Source organism: Marmota marmota, unplaced genomic scaffold (genome assembly GCF_001458135.2).
Source record: "Marmota marmota marmota unplaced genomic scaffold, marMar, whole genome shotgun sequence".
Classification (NCBI taxonomy): Eukaryota; Metazoa; Chordata; class Mammalia; order Rodentia; family Sciuridae; genus Marmota; species Marmota marmota.
This window is the reverse complement of record NW_025999977.1, coordinates 25,098,982-25,118,224: the sequence shown is the minus strand read 5'-3', so window position 1 is coordinate 25,118,224 and position 19,243 is coordinate 25,098,982. Positions and strand designations below refer to the sequence as shown.

Here is a 19,243-nt window from a genome sequence, read left to right as displayed (position 1 = left end):
CCAGAGGGTCTAAGAAGCTCCAAGGCCCTTTCAAAAACTCTGGGTTCCACTCAGACAGAGGAGGGGTGAGGGAAGGGCAAAGAGGTCACACAGACCAGAAATGTTCAAGTTACCTAATGTCAAAGTTGGCATTGGTGTGTGTGGTTCTGGGGCTAGAACCCAGAGGTGCTCTACCACTGAGCTATACCCCCATTCCTTTTTCTTTGTATTTTAAGACAGGGTCTTGCTAAATTGCCCATTCTCCTGCCTCAACCTCTCAAGTAGCTGGAATTACAGGCATGTACCACCACGTCTGGCTCAAATTTGGAATCTTGAATTTAGGAAATTCTTAGGCTAAGGGATTGATAAGTGTATTTACAAGGTCTCAGTTTCTTCCTGCTCTGTGTGTGGAGGGCAGCTGGCCAGGAGGTGGGGAGCCTGTAGGAACTGCAAGGGTTCAGCACAGTGCAGTTAAGAGGATAGTATTACCTGAAGCTATGTTCGAAAGGTCAAAAGTGAACAGGGTGGGGCTGGGGATGTGGCTCAAGCAGTAACGCACTCGCCTGGCATGCACAGGGCGCTGGGTTCGATCCTCAGCACCACATAAAAATAAAATAAAGATGTTGTGTCCACCAAAAACTGAAAAATAAATATTAAAATTTCTCTCTCTCTCAAAAAAAAAAAAAAAAAGTGAACAGGGTAGATTCGCCCTTCTATAGACATTCATGGGGTGGGGTGGCTCGAGTACACAATGGCACCACGGAGGCTGAGTTGTTCTTTGAAAGCTCTGCTCACCTCTGGAAGAGGAGAGGACTTTTGTCTCATAGACTAATACCCCAGTTCACTTCTGTAGTCACTAATTTGAGGGGGGACCTGGTGGGAACCCGTTGACACAGGGCTAAGCAGACCAGGAGAAGTCAGCCTGCCCTGTGAGACTTGCCATAAAATTCCCAAACACTAGGGCTCAGGTTGAAATAATGGACACTCCAAAGAAATGTCATCATCAATGCCCCATCTATGAAGGGGAGTATCATTTGGAGTGGAATAGCCCTAGGTTGGTTTAGAATTTTTTTTCTCATGACCTGTGCTTTTTATTAACATCTTAGTTTTAGTGTTTTAGAATCTTTGATTGAAAAACAACAATAAAACAACTTTTTGGTCAGGAAATATCTGAGAGGAGTGCCATGGGGAAACTGTCCTCTGATTTCAGATACTTGCCAATTATACAGAATACTTGACATGCAAGATGTCCCCTGGCCACTGGATGAGGAAGGAGCCAGGAGGTGGGTGAGATACTGAAATGCAGTCAGGAGGTGGCAGGTTAGAATTGGTGGGGGACATTAAGCCCTGTAGTTCTTGCCCCTATCTCTGTTCCTCAACCATCTAGAGCTTTCTGAACCCTCAGGAAAGGTTAAAGAATGAACCAGGTCCTAATCATCCAGAAGTTTGAAACCTAAAGACATCAGTTGTCCCCTCCTGGATCTTGGGGTCTTGTCCCGGGCAGGACCTCTTTTCAGATCAACAATATATGATTATTTTTGCCAAGATCTAATAAATCACATGATAGAGTTTTATAATCGCTGCTTCTCTGGTATCTTCCCTTTGTGGAAATTTATGTTCATTTCAGGATGGAACTGTAGGGGGTGCTTTGCTGGTGACATAGGCAGCAGAATCAGACACAGGCATTGATGGGGCATTATGAGAGAGGGGAGGGAACCCCCAGAAACTGTGCTGTGAACAGAATCAGAGCAGTGGCTGGGCCCTTCTCTTCCAGGTTTCCACTCTTCATTCCCCTCAGCCGGGCCTCTCTCCTGGGTCCCTTGCTCTTCGTCATTTCTGTGTTGACATGAGGATGGCCAGAGGGGAACCAGCGTGCTGGCCTCTTGTATAATCCTATAATTGGCTGTAATCCGTGTATGAAATATTTGGAGGTCTGCCTCACCATTAACTCCTACTTGAAGAATAATCACCTCTCCACATACAGGCCTCTGGGCCAAGTTCTCCCCTCCCATCTCTGAGCCTTCTATCACAGCTTTAACTTTACCAAAGATTTTTGCAACTGCCCCAACCTCATTTGTTACATTTTTAACATCATAAGGTTTTAAAAAAAAAAAATCAACATTCAAAGAGGAGGCCCTCCATGGATGTGTCTGAGTATACATGGGAGTAAAATTTTTAGAAGCTGAGAGACAGGGGACCTGTTAGGCAGAGTATGTATGTACTCCATGTGACTGGAGAGGGTCTAGACAAGAATCCTGGGCATGGGGGTAAAAATGTCAGGGGTGGGGGGTGGGGAGGTGGCGGGGGATTCATGTTATAGGTGTGAAACTACAGCAATGCCTCTGGTTGTCATGGAAACAGCACACGGAGGCTGTTTAGATGTGGGAGGGCCAGGGTGGGAGGCCTGATACTCTTTCTAGGAGGGAGTGACAATGAGCCAAGGACAGGTAAGTGTATGAAGAGCCGGGTTTGGAGCCCCTTCCTGTGTGAGTTGGCCTCTGAGCATTGCTTAGAACTGTCTGCTCTCCGTGGGAAACCCTTGAAAGAGCGGATGGAGAAAGAGTGGATGGAGTAAGAGGGGCTCAGACTCTCGGAGCTGTTCAGTGCTGGCGATGTCTGCACAAAGAAAGCTTTTCAGCCCTTCAAGGGCTCCCCAGGGCAGGAGGAAGCAGCCTGAAGGAGGACAACCCCAGAGAGGTTTGATTCAGCCTGGGATGTTGTGCTGGGTGTGATGCCACATCCTTGTGTTCAATTATTGATTCCTTCAGGTAGGGCCAGTTTTATAGGGCAGGTCAACTAGGGGGTGACATACTGATATAGTTTGGGGGGGGTACCAAAAGGGTCCTTCTGTTTCCCAATAACCCTCCAGCTCTTTTCAACAGGCCTGCAAGACCACCCTCAGAGTCCAGCCTTTGGCTGAAGCGAACCCCCTCCCCAAATTCTTCCTCTCCACTGCCAGTTCTCCTAAGAGGACTTCCGCATAGAGCTACTGCAGCCTCAGTCTGGATGAGTTTATCAAAAGCTCTTGCAGCACCAGAGTAGTCTAGAGCTGCAGGGGACTGGGTGGGAGAAGGGACACTGAAAGAGGGGAGAAATGAGAAGTCAAAGGCAAATTTTCCCATCTTCCCAATTTATCCACATGTCCTTCAAGACCCTGGTGGTCCATCATGCTCACAGCATTTCCTATGCAATCTCTTCCGGCGCCATGCTGAGTTTTATATCTCAGGAGTTGAGGGATGGGTTCTCTGAAAGGAGGTCATTGCTGCAAAGGACACATTGGCTTAAACACCCCGAGCACAAGGAGAGGAAGGAAAGTGCTGCTCTGGTGCCTCTTTCCAGAGCCTGTTTGTCTCTCTCTCTCTCTGCACTGGAGCTAGACACCCTGTGAGAAGGATTGCCAGATTAAATACAGGACGTCCTGTTAAACTTGAATTTCAGATGGGCAGCAAACGATTTTTTTTTTAAGTATGTTCCATATATTGCATGTGGCATGATTGTTTATCAGAAATTTAAATTGAACTGGGTGTCCTATATAATTATTTGTTACATTTGGCAACCAGAGCTGTGAGCAGCTGGGAGTTCCAGGGCCCTACCTTCCTTCTTTCCACATGGAGCTTCAGAAAAGATATGGAATGGCTTCTACCTGTTCCTCTCCCAGCATCTCCTACTCCTTTCCCTGTCCCTTCTCCTTGTGTGCCCCTCCCTTCTCTTCTCTTTCCAAAAACAGAGTCAGGCCCACATATGATTTTTTGCTTCACAGTGCATTGGCTGTGTGGACTTGCACAAGTGACTTTGCTCTTTTTTTTTTTTTATTGTTTTTTGGTACCAGGAATTGAACTCAGGGGTGCTTCCCTAGTGAGCCACATCCCCAGCGCTTTTTATTTTTATTTTGAGACAGGGCCTTGCTAAATTGCTGAGGCTGGCTTTGAACTTGGGATCCTCTGCCTCAGCCTCTTGAGTCGCTGGAATTATGGGAGTGTACCACCACATCCAGTGTGACTTTACTCTTTGATCCTCAAGTCCTTCAAGTAATGTAGAGATCCTATTAAGGCCTCATGAGGCCACTGTGAGGATTAAATGAAGTCATATTTGGAAAGGACCAAGGACAGTGTGAGACATCATAGCTTTTGAGCTGTGGGGTTTCCCCACAAAATCAGTGTTTATGTGCATAGGCGCTATCCATTTTCATTCTTATTCCAGCCCAAGGGCACACCCTGGCACCTCTTCTAGGGCTGAGTGATAGGTCACTGTGACATTCCTGAGACTTCACAGTAGGAGAAGCAGTTGGGGCATGTACCTCACGATCAATCCCAAACCTAGGAGACCTCTCCCCTGCAGCACCACTCTGAAGTTTCTTCATTACATGTGTGTGTGTGGGGGGGTCTCCTTTCCACCTGTGCTAGGAAGCCTCTCTTTCCTCCTCCTCCTCCTCTTTATGGTGATGCCAGTCTGGCTCTTGGCCGTACATAGCCAATGAGCAGCCATCTTTTGATGTTGGGTGTTCCTTTCCTGCCTCACCCTCCTTTCTTTGTCATCTGGCCCATTATTTCCTCCAAGCAGATACAAAAGTCCCTCCTGGAGAGGAACGATGGGAACACGATTCTCTGCTTATCCTTACTGTGTGTGATAAAGCCAGGGACTCTACGTGACACTCATTTCCATCCATCCTTATAGACACTCAACAAGTAGGGACTGTTAGCATTCCTGTTTGTAGATGAGGAAACTGGGGTTTAAGCAGGTTTATCTAAAGAACCGCTATGAATCAATAAGAAAGTGATAATACCACTGAGAAATGGGCAATGGCTCGTCATCTAGGGATGAGTGACAGGTCACAATGGGCAATTCATAATGGAAGAAACCCAGGCAATAAGCATTTGGAAAAATCCCCAACCTCTCAAGAAACTGCAAATTAAAATAAGGGTAAGATATCACTCAGCACACTGCACTGTTTGGCCAAAGTAAAGTCCCACCACACTAGGGAGTGGTAGGAATGTAGGCCACACAGGTGCCCAAGGCGGGAGAGCAATTTAGCAATACCTGGGTCAAGTTGAAGCACGCATGCTGTGATGCCACAGTTCCCCCTGCATTGGAGAAACACCCACAATGTGATCAAGAGAGAATAGAGATGACGGCCACAGTGACAGGAGGAAAATAAGATCAAGCCACCGGTCTCTGGTCAACTTTCTTTCTTTCTTTCTTTCTTTTTTTTTTTCTTAACCAGGGATTGAACCCAGGGGAGTTAACCACAGAGCTACGTCCCAGCCCTTTATATATCCCACAAAATCAGTGTTATTTAGAGACAGGGTCTCACTAAGTTGCTGAGGCTGGCTCTGAACTCACAATCCTTCTGCCTCAACCTCTCACGCTGCTGGGATAACAAGAGTACACCATTGTGCCTGGCCTCTGGTCCACTTTCACAGTGTGTGAGCTAAGGTTGGCCAAAAAAAATTAATCTATATAGATATGTCAAACAAAAAATAATATTTTATGAAACATGAAATTATACGAGATAACAATTTTTTAAATGGAACACAGCCTCACTCATTAGTTTACACATATCTATGGCTGCTTTCTGTCTAAAATGGTAGCTTTAAATCCTTGCAAGAGACTGCGTGACCTAAAAATATTTATTCTCTGGCCCTTTACAGAAAGAATTGCTGACCCTTGCTCTAGGAAATGGATAAATAAACAATGGCTCACTCTCAGAGCAGAATGCCACGCAACAATCACACATGAGCAGCAACAGGGGTAAACCTCAGAATATAATTTGAGTTTGGGGAAAAAAGAAACTTTCAAAGGGATCCAGTAAAATATGGTACCTTTCATACAAAATTTCAAACTCATAAAAGCAGTGTATATTGTTTGTAGATATATATGTATAACATATGTAGTAAAATTTTTTAAAACTACACTGGAATAATAAACATCAACCTCAGGACACTGGTCACCTTTGGATAAGAAGAGAGGAGAAAAAGATGAGGATAGGTTCAGCTACTTGTGAAAATTTTATTTATTCTTCTATAATGGTGATAGGTAACTATGCTATATTATTTATGTCTTTAATGCTAGTGATAAGTATTTGATACCTGTATATAAGTGTAATACATATAAATAACTAAGTATTTCTCTTAAATGTTTCATAATTAAAATACGACAATTTAGGAAAAGAAAAGAGAAATTAAACAAGTCACTCAAAGCCATCCATCTGGGACAAGCAGTTTTGAAGAGCTTGGGTGTGAACTTGTTCTACCAGACCCCAGACATAAATCTTTTTTTTTTTTTTTAAGACAGAGTGAGAGGGAGAGAGAGAGAGAAAAAGAGAGAGAGAGAATTTTAATATTTTTATTTTTTAGTTCTCAGCGGACACAAAATCTTTGTATGTGGTGCTGAGGATCGAACCCGGGCCGCAAGCATGCCAGGCGAGCGTGCTACCACTTGAGCCACATCCCCAGCCCCCCCAGACATAAATCTTAACCCAAACATCATGTCTTCCTTAATTTACTGACATAAGTGTTTAAGACATTGTTTCTTTTTGTACCTCCCATAAGAGTTTATCAGTAAGAACTGGGTGCAGTGGTGCACACCTGTCATCCCAGCAACTCTGGAGACTGAGGCAGGATTGCAAGCTTGAGAGCAGCCTCAGCAATTTAGCGAGACCCTAAGCAACTTAGTGAGACACTGTCTCAAAAAGGATTGACTCAGTGGTTGAGAGCCTCTGAGATCAATCCCCAGTATTAAAATAAATAAAAAGAGTAAAAAAAAAAAGAGTTACAAGAGTAAAGGAGCAGAGATGAGTCCCTTGGACCATAGGCACAATGGTATCAGGCAATTTGGCTCAGCCCCTCTTTATCAAGCTCCTGGGCCCTGTCTATTCTTACATAAGAGAGGACTCAGACCTTCCCCAAGGACTTATAGAAACCTGTGAGGTCCATTAGAAAGCAAGTCAGGATTCCTGGCAAGTGGAGTACGACGAGACATTTTCATGAGCCTTGACATCTCAACAAGCCTGGCACAAAAGACAATGGCCTAGGGTCATGTGGAGGACATGAGCTCCATCTGAATCTTTTCAGACTTTGCATGTCTATGTATATGTATTAATCCATTTCCCATTGCTGTGCAAAATACCCGAGATAAGCACCTTAAAAGGAGGAAAGATTTATTTGGCTCACAGTTTCAGTCTATGGTCTCTTGGCGCCATTATTTTTGGTCCTGTGTCAAGATACATCATCATGGCAGGGAACATTTGGTGGAGCAAAGCTACTCACCTCTTGTGTGACCAGGAACAAAGAGAGAGGAATGTGGTGGACCAGTATTCCCTTTAGGGGCACGTTCCCAGTGACCCAACTTCTTTCTCTTAGGCCCCTTTCCTAAAGATTCCCTCCCCTCCCAGCAATGCCATAGCTGTTGCCAAACCTTCAACACATGGCCTTGTGGGGGATGTTTAAGATACAAACCATAACAGACAGCAACCTAAGAAGCTTCCAGAAATCTTGTTGAGTCCTTGTTGAATGAGAATATTCTTCCCTTCTTTCCCTTCTCTCTCTCAAAATGGCACTCTCTAGTTATTCCTGTCTCAGAAGAGTGGGAAACCAAATAGAAACAGGGACGTCTGCAAATCAAGCAGACCTTTGGCCTGGTCAGAACAGTGAAGCCCTCTTCCCTCCATACCTGATCTTCCAGGCCATACCAGCGAGGCCCAGGCACGTGGGAGTTAGGGTTCCCTCTCCTCTGCCTTTACTCTCTGCACCCCATGTTCCTCTCACTTCTGGAAGTGCCTTCTCATCTGCATTTTATGTCCTGTTCATCCTTTAAAGTCCATTTTAAAGCCCACTTCCTCCAGGAAGTCTGCCAAATCCTCAGCCGAACTGTGGCCTCTCACCTCAGACCCCCGTCAGGATCCAGCACTTTCATAGATTCCTAATGCACCCCTTTGTTAGGCACCTGTCCACCTCTGGGAGTGTAATCAGGCAGGGACTCGACCTCACGGCCTGTGCCTCATTTGCATGGTCCCACCATACCCAACACAGGGTCATCCACAATATATACTTGATAAGCTTTGGCAGATACATCAATGAATGAATAAATAAATAAAGCATATTTAAAGAAGCTCCTGGAATTATGTTCCCAAGGAGGGAGAGAGCCCCAAACTACGTTAGGTTAAAATCTTAGCCCAAGGCTGAAGTTGTGGCTCAGTGGTAGAGTGCTCACCTAGCATGCATGAGGCCCTGAGTTCGAGCCTCAGCACCATATAAAAATAAAGATATTGTGTCCACCTAAAACTAAAAAATCAATATTAAAAAAAACAAAGAAAAAGAAAAAGCTTAGCCCACTCATCTGGCTTCTGGAAATACCTCACACATCCTCAGGGGGACAGGCTGCTTGCTTGGCCACTGACCCTGGAGGGCAAGAAACAGGGAGGTGCAACACCCGGACTGGACGTGGGTGGAGTAGTGCAGGGGCCACTGGGGGGGTGTGGACTTTGGCATTGACCTTTTCTTCCTTGTATTTTTGTTTATTTTTCTGTTTTTGCTCAATTACCTCAGGCAATGCCCCCACACCAGCTAAGAAATGTGAAAACAGCTAAAGAAGAAATAAAGCGAGAGAGAAAAATGAGGGAAAGGGGGTAAACAAAGAGAGAATTCACCTTTCATCGGCCTGCAAAGTCCTCGGTTGGAGAATGAAGTTAAGACACAAAAGCTTTTGCAACAACAACATTGTGGGGGAAGGCACGAGAGGGAAGCCGAACAGCCATTAAAGCAATTAAGAAAAGATTAAGGTCGCTTGGTGGTGGAGGGAGAGAGAGACCCATTAATCAATAGGCCAGAAATCGCAGCAGGCTACAAAATTATAAAACTAGGCAAACCGGAGAACCGCACGGGCTCACCTCAACCAAGATGCCCGAGCAACTAGAAAACAGAGACATTATATTCATTTCTCAGGCTTGGGGGGGAAAAATCCAGTTCTTAGAGGAACCCTTTCCTTTTTAATCAGCTAATGGAGACATCCTGAGGTTGGGGGTTGGGGAGATCCACATTGATTTCAAGGCAAATTCTGAAGCATCAGAGTCTAAAGAAAAACTTGCAATAATGCTCAGAAACACTGTAACTGGGCTGGGGGGAACCTTAGGGCAGAAAGCTGTGTGATCACAATCTTAGGTCCTGAAACTCCCCGGGGTTGATGACCTTATCGTTTACAAATATTTGCTGCCTCTTTTGGGGGAAGCCCACATCCCTGCCCCGCTGAGAGCCGGCCTGGCTTTGTGACTTGCTTTGGCCCGAGCAGTGGATGTCCCTTCTGGACAGAAGCTCTGAGCCCCAGTAGCACATGGTTTGCCACGTACATTTTCTCCTTCGCAGCAACAGCACGACGGTGATCTCACCAGTTCCCAAAGGGAAACCATGATGGAGTGAAGGCTCAGCTGACGACAGAGACACTTGTATCTTGAGTAAAAAAATGAGCTTTGTTGTTTTATGCTACTGAGAAATGGGAGATATCTGTTATGCAGCCTATCCTGATGGATTCATTTCCTTGCAATGTGTCCCATCTGCATAGAACTTTCGTTGGCTCCCTACTTCTTACAGGATTAATCCTGAACGCTTGGTCATAACATCAAGCCCTACTCTCAGCATCCATCTATCTTAAATTCTGCCATTCTCTTTGTGTCTTGTGTGACAGGCTTCCTCACTGTGCCCCACAGGTAACAAGTTTTGGTGAATAATTTCCCTGGATTAAGAGATCTGAATCGCTCCGGCCCTTGATCATGTTCTCTGGGACACCTACCCAGTGAAGCCTTTTTGTGTGTGTGTGTGTGGTACCAGGGATTGAACTCAGGAGCACTTAGCCACTGAGTCACATCCCCAGCCATTTTTTATATTTTATTTTGAGACAGGGTCTTGATAAGTTCCTTAGAGCCTCTCTCATTTGCTGAGGCTGGCTTTGAACTTGGGATTCTCTTGCCTCAGCCTCCTGAGTCATTGGGATTACAGGTGTGTGCCACTGTGCCCTGCCGCAGTCCGGCTGCAGCAAAATAACCGGGGGGTGACAAACAACTTGTGTACATTGATACAGCAGGAGTGGGAGCCGTTTATTGTAGGACAGGAGGGGTATATATACATTCCACACAGCTTATCTTAATTAACATAAACTAGATACAGCAGTCAACCAATAAGGAATCTCCACACTTAATGGCTCGCTGGCGGTACTTCACAAACCACTCCCTCTGCAAAATGCCAGGCGCCATCTTGACTTGTTTACAGACTCTAACAGTGCCCAGCTCCTGTGAGGCCATTTTTAATCATCATTTCCTGCTCTAGGACATCTCTGGGTCACTCTAGCTTATGATCTGGATGATTAAAATAACACCTGTTTTTACTTAATAAATATATTGTGATCTGCTTTCTAAGTGCCAGGCGCTATATCAAAAGCTTTACAAAGCACACTTAATTCTCACCCAACCTATATTAAAAAGAAGGAAATAGAATAAGATTTGGACAAATGCCTCCAAGTTGTATTTCCTTACTCTGAGGAGCCACTAGTTTTTAAAATATTTTTATTTGTTCTTTTTAGATATATATGAGAGTAGAGTGTATTTTGACATACACATACATGGAGTATAACTTATCTAATTAGGATCCCATTCTTGTAGTTGTACGTGATGTGGAATTTCAATGGTGATATGTTTATATACGTACATAAGAAAGTTGTGTCAGATTCATTCCACTGTCTTTCCTATTCCCATCCTCCTTCCTTCCCTTCATTCCTCTTTGTCTAATCCATTGAACTTCTATTCTTCCCTCCCTCACCCTTGTTGTATGTCAGCATCCACATATCAGAGAAAACATTCGACCGTTTGATTTTTGAGGATTGGCTTATTTACCTTTGCATGATATTCTCCAGATCCATCCATTTACCAGCAAAAGTCATAAAGTCATTCATTTTTATGGCTAATACTCCATTGTGTATATGTACCACCTTTTCTTTATCCATTCATCTGCTGTTGGGCGCCTAGGTTGACTCTGTAGCTTAACTATTGTGAATTGAGCTGCTATAAACATTGATGTGGTCAATGGATGTGTAATTGATGTGATTCTGCAATCTGTATATGGGCTAAAAATGGGAGTTCATAACCCACTTGAAGCAAAGTGTGAAAGATGATATATCAAGAACTATGTAATGTTTTGAACAACCAACAATAAAAAAATAAAATAAAATAAACATTGATGTGGCTGCATCATGGTAGTGTGAGAGCCACAGATTGATTTGTAAGCTCTTTAACAGACAGTATAAAGGAAAGAGCCAGGTTAGTATAGAGCCACAGTGACTTTAAAGGTGAAAGCATGCCCAGCTTTGAAGGAGCCTGGCTCTCTGTCCTGGTAACCTCAGCAGCAGTGGCATCTTTGGAACATCAAGACAGGAGGGCATGACAAAGGGCCGGGAGTTGGGAGTGTATAGCATTAGAGGTGAGAGCTATTTGTCATGAATCTGCATTAAGGTAACTTCACCTAAACTTGTTCAAAAGAAAGACTGTGGCCAGGTATGGCGGCGCTCGCCTGTAATCCCAGCAACTCAGGAGGCTGAGGCAAGAGGATTGCGAGTTCCAAAGCCAGCCTCAGCAACAGCGAGGTGCTAAGCAACTCAGTGAGACCTGTCTCTAAATAAAATACAAAATAGGGCTGGGGATGTGGATCAGCGGCCGAGTGCCTCTGAGTTCAATCCCTGGCAGTAACCAAAAAAAGAAAAGAAAGACTCTGGTGGGGGTCACCCCTGACATAATGAACAGCCTCCCCATGACAGCCCAGCCACCCACTAGTGACCAGTTCATTTCAGGAGCATCACAGAAAGACCCAATTCCTAGTAAGGCCCCAGTTGTGCAAGGCCCCAGTTCTCTGCCCATCTGGCTGGGCTGGGAGTGGGCAGGTTTTAAGCCCCTGGAAGTGCAAAGGGGCCCTGCATCCTTAAAGCAAATAAATGCAAGATCTCTCTCCCTGTAGCCAAGCCTGTGAAAAACACAGAGGAGTGGCGGGCTGGGTTCTGTGCTGCCCGGCGGGAACCTGGGAGGGTCCCCAATGTCTTCAGTCCCTTGTGAGATAACAAGGCAGCCAAGTTGGGTCAGGCTTGGCTGTGGAGGCTGAGGAAATAAGGGGCTCATCTCCTTAGACTGCCATCCGCCTCCTTACCAGGGAGCCGCACTGCTTCTTGAGAGACATTTGGAGTTGGTGCCAGCACACAGATACCTGGTGATGCCCACCCTCGGGGTCTGCTCCTGGGGTGCGCCAAACCGTCTGGCCTGAAAAATGATTAAGGTGGGTGGAACCAGACACCCACCCCCACCCTGCCAAGAAAGAACTGGAGACTGTTTGCCTGGACTGACGATGCTTCCTGGTGTGTCCCCTGGATGGGAAACACATGCCACTACTGCCCCACGGAACGGGTGACATGGCTTTCAGAAGAGCTGCTCTATTTCCTTTCCTTCTGACAATAATTAGCAAAGAACCAGTTGCCTGTTCAGGCCTCTCCCAGAACATTTAGTCCCCAAATAGCCTCACTTCAGAGCAAACCCTCCACTCCCCTGGGGGCAAATTGTTAGGACTTGCTAAGTTTCCTCTCCTTACTTGTAAAGGGAGATATTCATAATGTGCTTACTCCACAAGGTGGTTGTGGAAAAGTGTGTCCCTGTGCTTGTGCTAATCCCGAACATCAGTCAATCTTATTATTTGCCTTCTGTCCTCCAGACCATACCCAGCTCCCTTGGGACCTCGCCTTCCAGTCCTTGACATGCCATAATTGATTTGATACTGAGCAGCGAGCTGGTCCACATTTTCACGTCAATGCCAACTCACACGTGCGACGCTTTTGTCGGGGCCTGGAGACTGTCTCCTGGTCAGACAGTTTCTCAGATTCTGGGGTGGCTGTCACTGAGTGGAGGTGGGGTGGGGTTAGCCACGAGGACCCTCAGCCCGGCAGCTGCCTTCTGAGAAGGGCATCCCTCCTTCTTCACTTTCCCCAAACCCCTGCCATCTCCAAGGGAGAGTGAAAATTGGCGTTTAGCTATTCCTGAAGGACCTGCCTGGAGAGACCTCTTGACTCTTGCTTTTCCAAAGCCCGAGAAGGGCTGCGTGTTGGACTGGTCCAATCGTGGGAAACGAAACAAATAATTTCCAAGGTGATAAGAGCAATAAGGGCTTCCACAAAGAAGAAAAAGAAAAGATCTGCTGACCACGGTGGGAAGAGCGCCCAGGGACCCTGGCTAAGCCCCTTCCGCACACAGCTGGTCTGTCCTCATTAGCATGCCGGCACTGAGGGCCGCTGGGAGCCACACTTTGTGGATTATCTGAAGCTAAGAATAATCCCAAAATTCATGAACACAGGCTCCAGGAATAAAAGAGAGATGGAAATTGGGTGGGTAGGGGGATGGGGTGCAGACTACTAGACAGACAAATAATATTCATGCTCCTGTAAAAAGATTCTCCAACTTTTTGATCTCAGGACATCTTCTCACTCTTAAAAATTATTGAGAACCCAAAGAACTTTGGTTATGTGTGCTATATCTGTTGATATTTACCATATTAGGAATTGACTAAGAAATGTATAAATATTTACTTATTACTTTACCAAGAAAAGAAAAACAAGTCAGTCCATGACATGTTAGCATTACCAGCATGTTCTTATGAAATCAGGACTATGTCTTCCCCTGTGCTCCCCTCCAAAAAAAAAAAAAAAAAAAGCAAGAATCAGTGAGAGGAGTGCAGAGTGCATTGTTTTGCATTTTTGCAAATCCTATTGGTGTGTGGCTTAATAGAAGACAGCTGGATTCGGGTATCTGCTTCTGCAGTGGGTCTTTTGTGAGATTGCACATTGAGTAGCGTCTGGAAAAGGCCATGTGTATTCCTGAGAGAATGCGCGTGAAAAGGCAAATGATATCGTAGGAGTATTATGAAAATAATTTTGACCTCAGGGCCCCCTGAAAGGGTCTTGGGAACCTCCCAACAGTCTCTAAAACACCCTTTGAAAACTACTATTCTAGTGAATTCTGGAAATAACCCCTTCTAAGATTCTAAAAGAGTCTTTTAATTTTGTAGCTCCCCCTACTTTTACTCTTTCTCTGACCCTGGTCTGTATCCTAGAATTTTCATGAATTAAAAACCCATGTGCCAGGCCCTGTGCTAAATGCAAGAGACACAAAGAAGAAAAGGCCAAAGGTCCTGATCCTAAGGAGTTGGCAGCTGCCAGCTGAGATGCCCCTCAGGCACGAGAGAAGCATGTCCCTAGGCGCAGAGGATGCCAACTTGGACTGTGCTACGTGTTGATGACACAAGTGACACAGAGCTGAGGGCCTCTAGGTGGATCTGAGAGAAACACTCAGAACACAGGTGAAGGGCCCATCAGGGCTACCCTATGAAATGCTGAAGTGCCCTTGGGGTTGAAATAATCAGTGATGTCCTCCTGAAGGAGGCAGATGAAGGTCCTGATGTGGACTTCTCAGCGCCTCCTTGCCCTGAGGCGAGCCGAGCTGGGTAGACGAGAAGGGCCTGAGTGAGGAGGGTGGAGGTGGGAGGAAAGCTCAGGTGGGGCACAGGTGTCAAGAACATGGTGGCCCAAGGAGGGACCGAGTATTCTGAATCCCACCATGGGCTGGCCACTTTCTTCAGGGTAAGAATTCGATATTATGGATTGGCAGAGCCTTGTTGGTATCTCCTAAGCAAAGAGCTGCCCAAACCCCAACCGCCATTAAAATCTGGACCACAAAGGCTCCAAAGGCTAGAGACCTCAGCATGAGGTTGGCCCCTCACTCCTTGCATTCAGGGAGCCACATGCCATCAGGGCCCCACCTGGGGCCTCCTCGCCTTCTTCTCCAACTCAGTTGGCATGTTTTCCTTGCCCCTCCCTTAGGGTAATGGTGACAGGGATCAAATACATGGAAGGGGAGAAGGAGACAGGTTGTCATGGGCCCACCGGACACAAGTTCCTGAATTCCAGCAAACAATGGAAAGTTTGGCAATGGAGTCCTGTTTCCATGATGACTCAGACTGACATCTAAGTAATGACTGGGCTCCTGACAATAGAGCTGCGGGTCTCTGCCTGTCCTCCTCTCCCCCACCCTCCTTGTGAGTGAGCTGGATTTCTGTGGATTTCTCTTGAGTTGCTTGTGAAGGAAGAGAGGTAACGTCCCAAATGCCGCCCAACAGAATCAGCCCTTCAATAGAGCTGACTGCCCACTTGGCCTGAGGAGCAGAAACCCGCACAGTTCTCCAGATGATCCTGCTCCAGGTTTGTGGAATAAGATAGAATCTGCAGTTTGTTTTTTTGTTTGCATTATGAGCATTTAACCCAGGGCCTTGTCCAGGCTAGATGAGCACTCTGCCACATCCCCAGCTTGCTACTAAGGTTTCTGTTTGCTGCCCAATAATTGGTTTTGAAGGGTACAAACCAACTCTTAAATGCATCAATAAAAGGCCCAGAAAAGCCTTTGGTGAAGCAGAGTCTTTCTGTGAGTTTAATCTTCAGTTTCTAATGGATCTGTTTGGTAAATTTGGGATTTGATTTTCCTAAGTTGGTTTTCCCTGGCTGCTATTGACAGGAGAGTTCAGTTTTGCTTTTCTGAGAAGAGGTAAGAATGGCCCTAATTGACTGCTGAATACAACCTTATGTCCCTAAAACCCCAAATGTGGAACAAACTCCTGAGCAGACGAAACAGACCTTCTACTGTGGAACTACCAAACAAATGCACGGATGGATGGAGGGAGGGAGAGAAGGAGGGACAGACAGACTGATCTGCAAAGCCAGGGATCTGGATGGCTTTGCAGTGGTGGAGAGAAGTAGAATAAGGTTTGAGGGAAAGTAATGGGGTTGGCATAGAAGCATCTGCAGTGGGAAACAAGAAAGGGCCATCTGCCCTGGGCACCAGGCATTAGCAATAGCAGATTTCAGGACGTTTAAGAATGATGTAAGGAAATAAATGATTGGTTGAGAAATAGGAGAGTCTGAACCATTGTCCAGTTGCCAATTCCATGTAACCTGAGAAGTAACAGGGGTGGGTGGGGTTTTATGGTACTCGGAGGAAGCCCAGAGAAGGAGTGTTGAATTTCCCTGTGTGCCAAGATGGGAGAAGAATCGTTACAGCACCAGGCTCTGGGCGATGCCATATTTTCCCTGAGCTCTGAGCCAATAGGCCAATTTGAGAACATAGACTGACTGGTCTCAGCACCTCATCCACCAATCTGCTTCCCTCAGTTTCCCCACTTATAAAACGGAAGTGATAATGCTGCACATTTCTGGAGTTCCAGAGTTTGACTTCCTAAGCTAGGTTAGTGATCATCTGTTTTGACACACATTATCTTACACATATGGAAACCCAAACTAGAGATGCTAAGTGACTTGTTTAACCCCATGTGGCAAGTCCTCAAGCTCCTGGTTCTTGCATTCAAGACTGAAAATTCTCTTTGCCTCTCCATCCATTTCCCTGGATGGCAATGAAGAAAAAAATAAACAAAAAGAAAGGAAGGCGGGGAAGAAGGGAGGGAGGGAGGGAGGAAAAGGGAAGAGAAGAGATGAAATGAGACAGTTGAACAAGAATAATCTTTCAATCCCACCCAGCTCTGGAGTTGAGCAAATCTCATTTAAACTACACTGAACCCCGTCCTGGTGCTCTGGGAACGTTCTCGGCCATCATGTCCTAGGTGAAGTGTTTGCCACGGGTTCTGTCGACCAGGCAGCCCCCTCTGTGTACCTTCCACTGCATTAGCCTAGAGGAGAACGGAGACCTGAACGTGCTGTTAACGGTGACAGCACTTTCCTAATACCAGGAGAAAAAGAACCAGGGAAGCTGCCCCTTCCTTACCTTGGTGAGACTCTAGACCTTTTGATCATATTTTTCTCTTTTTACTGATTCATCCCCCATCCCAGAGGCAGGCAAGACCCCCCAGTGGCAGAGAAGGCTCTATAATGAGCACCTTCACGTCTCCTGCTACAGAGTACAGGAGTGGCTGTTATCAAACGAATGGTTGGTGGAACATAAATGGGCAAAATGATGCATTATATCTAAGAATAATCAGATCCGGCAAAAGGGGGAGGGGTGAATGAATGAGGAGCCAAACAGGAGTGGATGGAGAGCCTCCGGAGACTGGAAGGAGGCTGAAATCCATTCCCCATAACTCAGCTGCCTTTTCAGTGGAGGCTCAAGTTTGTGCAGACAACACCACGTAGATTGGTGGGAAAGTGCTCCTCCTCACTAGCTGGAGGGTGACACTGGTTTTTTTTGGTGCTAGATAAGAAAGAGCAGCATAAAGGGAGAAATAGATCAACGGACTTGGGGGGAGGCATTTGCTTCTCTACCTTGTTCTGTTTTTTCCAGGTTCTGTGGTCTCGGATTAGCTCTGGGGCTTGCTGGGTGATTTAACAAGTTTTTTTTTCTTCTCATACTTAAATACAGGGAAGCTCCAAACTTTCAATAAATCTACCACAAAAAACCCAGCTGGGACCTAAAGAGAAAGCCATAAGCATGTTTATGGACTCTCAGCTCTCTAGGGAGGCAGCTAAGTTTCATGTGCTAGTAATCTCTCTTTCTGAATGCTTCCTGCTTCAGGCTGGTCAGCCTTGACTTACCCCAGAGGACACCAGGACATTGGCCAGAGAATCAGGGAGGGAGATAGGATGCAATCTGAATGGAAGATGGGGCAAGTGGCTTGACCTTGATCACCGTTAGAAGCCTGACCTTCAAGACTGGACCAAGCTATGTCTATTCATGGCCCACGATGCTGGAGGACTCACTAGTTAGTATTACGAGGGAGACTTGGACCCAGGGGAGAGCCATGACTTGCTAGAGACGAGCTGATTTCCCTGTCCACACTTACCTCCTCCTGTACATGTGAATCATCAACCACTGCTATGTGGGGGCAGAAATGAAGCCAAACACAGTCCCTGGGTGTGGGAAGCAGCCTTTTCCTACTCTGCCATAGAAGTATGAATTGGTAAACTCGGCAGGGGGGTAATTTGGCAACAATAATACAACAAAACCCTTAAATAACCATATATGCTTTGTCCCAGCAGTTGCATTTCTAGAAATGTAGGTAATATTTAAATAGCATTCAAAAGTGATTATGACAGCATCAGAACCCTGGGAGAAACCTCAACACCCACTGATGTGGTTAGTTAATAAACGAGGGTGCGGCCTTCCCTTGGCGTAGCGTGTGGCCATCCGGAATGATGCTGTGGACACAAATGTATCACATGGACATATAGTCACAATATAGTGTTTGATTTTAAGTGGCAAAATAGCATTGCTTAATAGTATTTATTTATTTGTAAGCAAACATCACATGTGCATGAAAACAGTCTGAAAGGATATCTGTCAAAAATATTGACAATAGGGGCTGGGGATATAGCTCAGTTGGTACAGTCTCGCCTTGCATGTATGAGGTCCTGGTTTCAATCCCAAGCACCCCTCACCCCCCCACAAAGTGTTGACAATAGCCCTTCAGCAGGGTGGGATTTCTGGTGTTTTTTTCTTTTGGCCTAAATTCACCTTCTATGTAGTGAGTATATACTTACCCATGCAATATTTTTAAAGGGCTCATTGGGGGAAAACTTGGTTTAGGCCTGTGGATGAGCAAAGGATGGATCTACTAACCAGTCAGGTAGGTCCTAGCTGGGCTGTCTGTCACCACTGAACACAAAAGGCAGGGCTGACTCTACCTTCCTGAAAGACCACTGGGAATCAGGACCTCATGGCAGGGCTCAGGCTCCAGTGGTGGGTGTGGCCTAATGCTCGACTGTCTTCAGGTTCTCAGAGCCCTGCTTTTCTTTTTCCCCCAGGAAAGAAAAATGTTCACCAGGGGCTCTAAAGCCATCCACTCACTGCCTTCAAGGGGAGTCCTCCTCGATTCTTCACCTTGCTCCCCAGGAAACGGGTAGGGTGAATGCAGAGATGATGAAGCTGACAGGCATTGCATAAAATTTTACACGCAAATACAAAACATTTGAATCCCAGTGCCTCTCTTCATTTTTTCATTCCTCCACCAAGGAATAACAAGTCAGTAGTCTCTAAGGTAGCCAGCCTCTTCATTTGTGATAATTTAGGGAACATGACAGATAAAACCATTGGTGAAATAGATTCCGAGCTCCCTCCCACAGGTATTGTACATTTGGATTCTGGGTCTCCTCCGCATCCTGGAGCAAATGCCTCCTCTCCCTTGAGGTTCTGATGGATGGAAATGGCAGCCCAAGGATCACTAGCCAATCATGAAACCAAGTGTAGCTTTTAGAGTGC

At 45.9% G+C, this 19,243-nt stretch overlaps 1 long non-coding RNA gene across 1 annotated transcript in view; it reads left to right on the top strand.

Annotated features, from left to right (window-relative positions):
* The window catches only part of LOC125617186, a 49,019-nt gene extending 30,056 nt beyond the window's left edge, over positions 1 to 18,963 (top strand). Inside the window, exon 2 of the long non-coding RNA XR_007348092.1 lies at positions 18,790 to 18,963. This is a non-coding gene — a long non-coding RNA (uncharacterized LOC125617186). The remainder of the gene's footprint in view (positions 1 to 18,789) is intronic.
* The last annotated feature ends 280 nt before the right edge of the window (positions 18,964 to 19,243 follow it).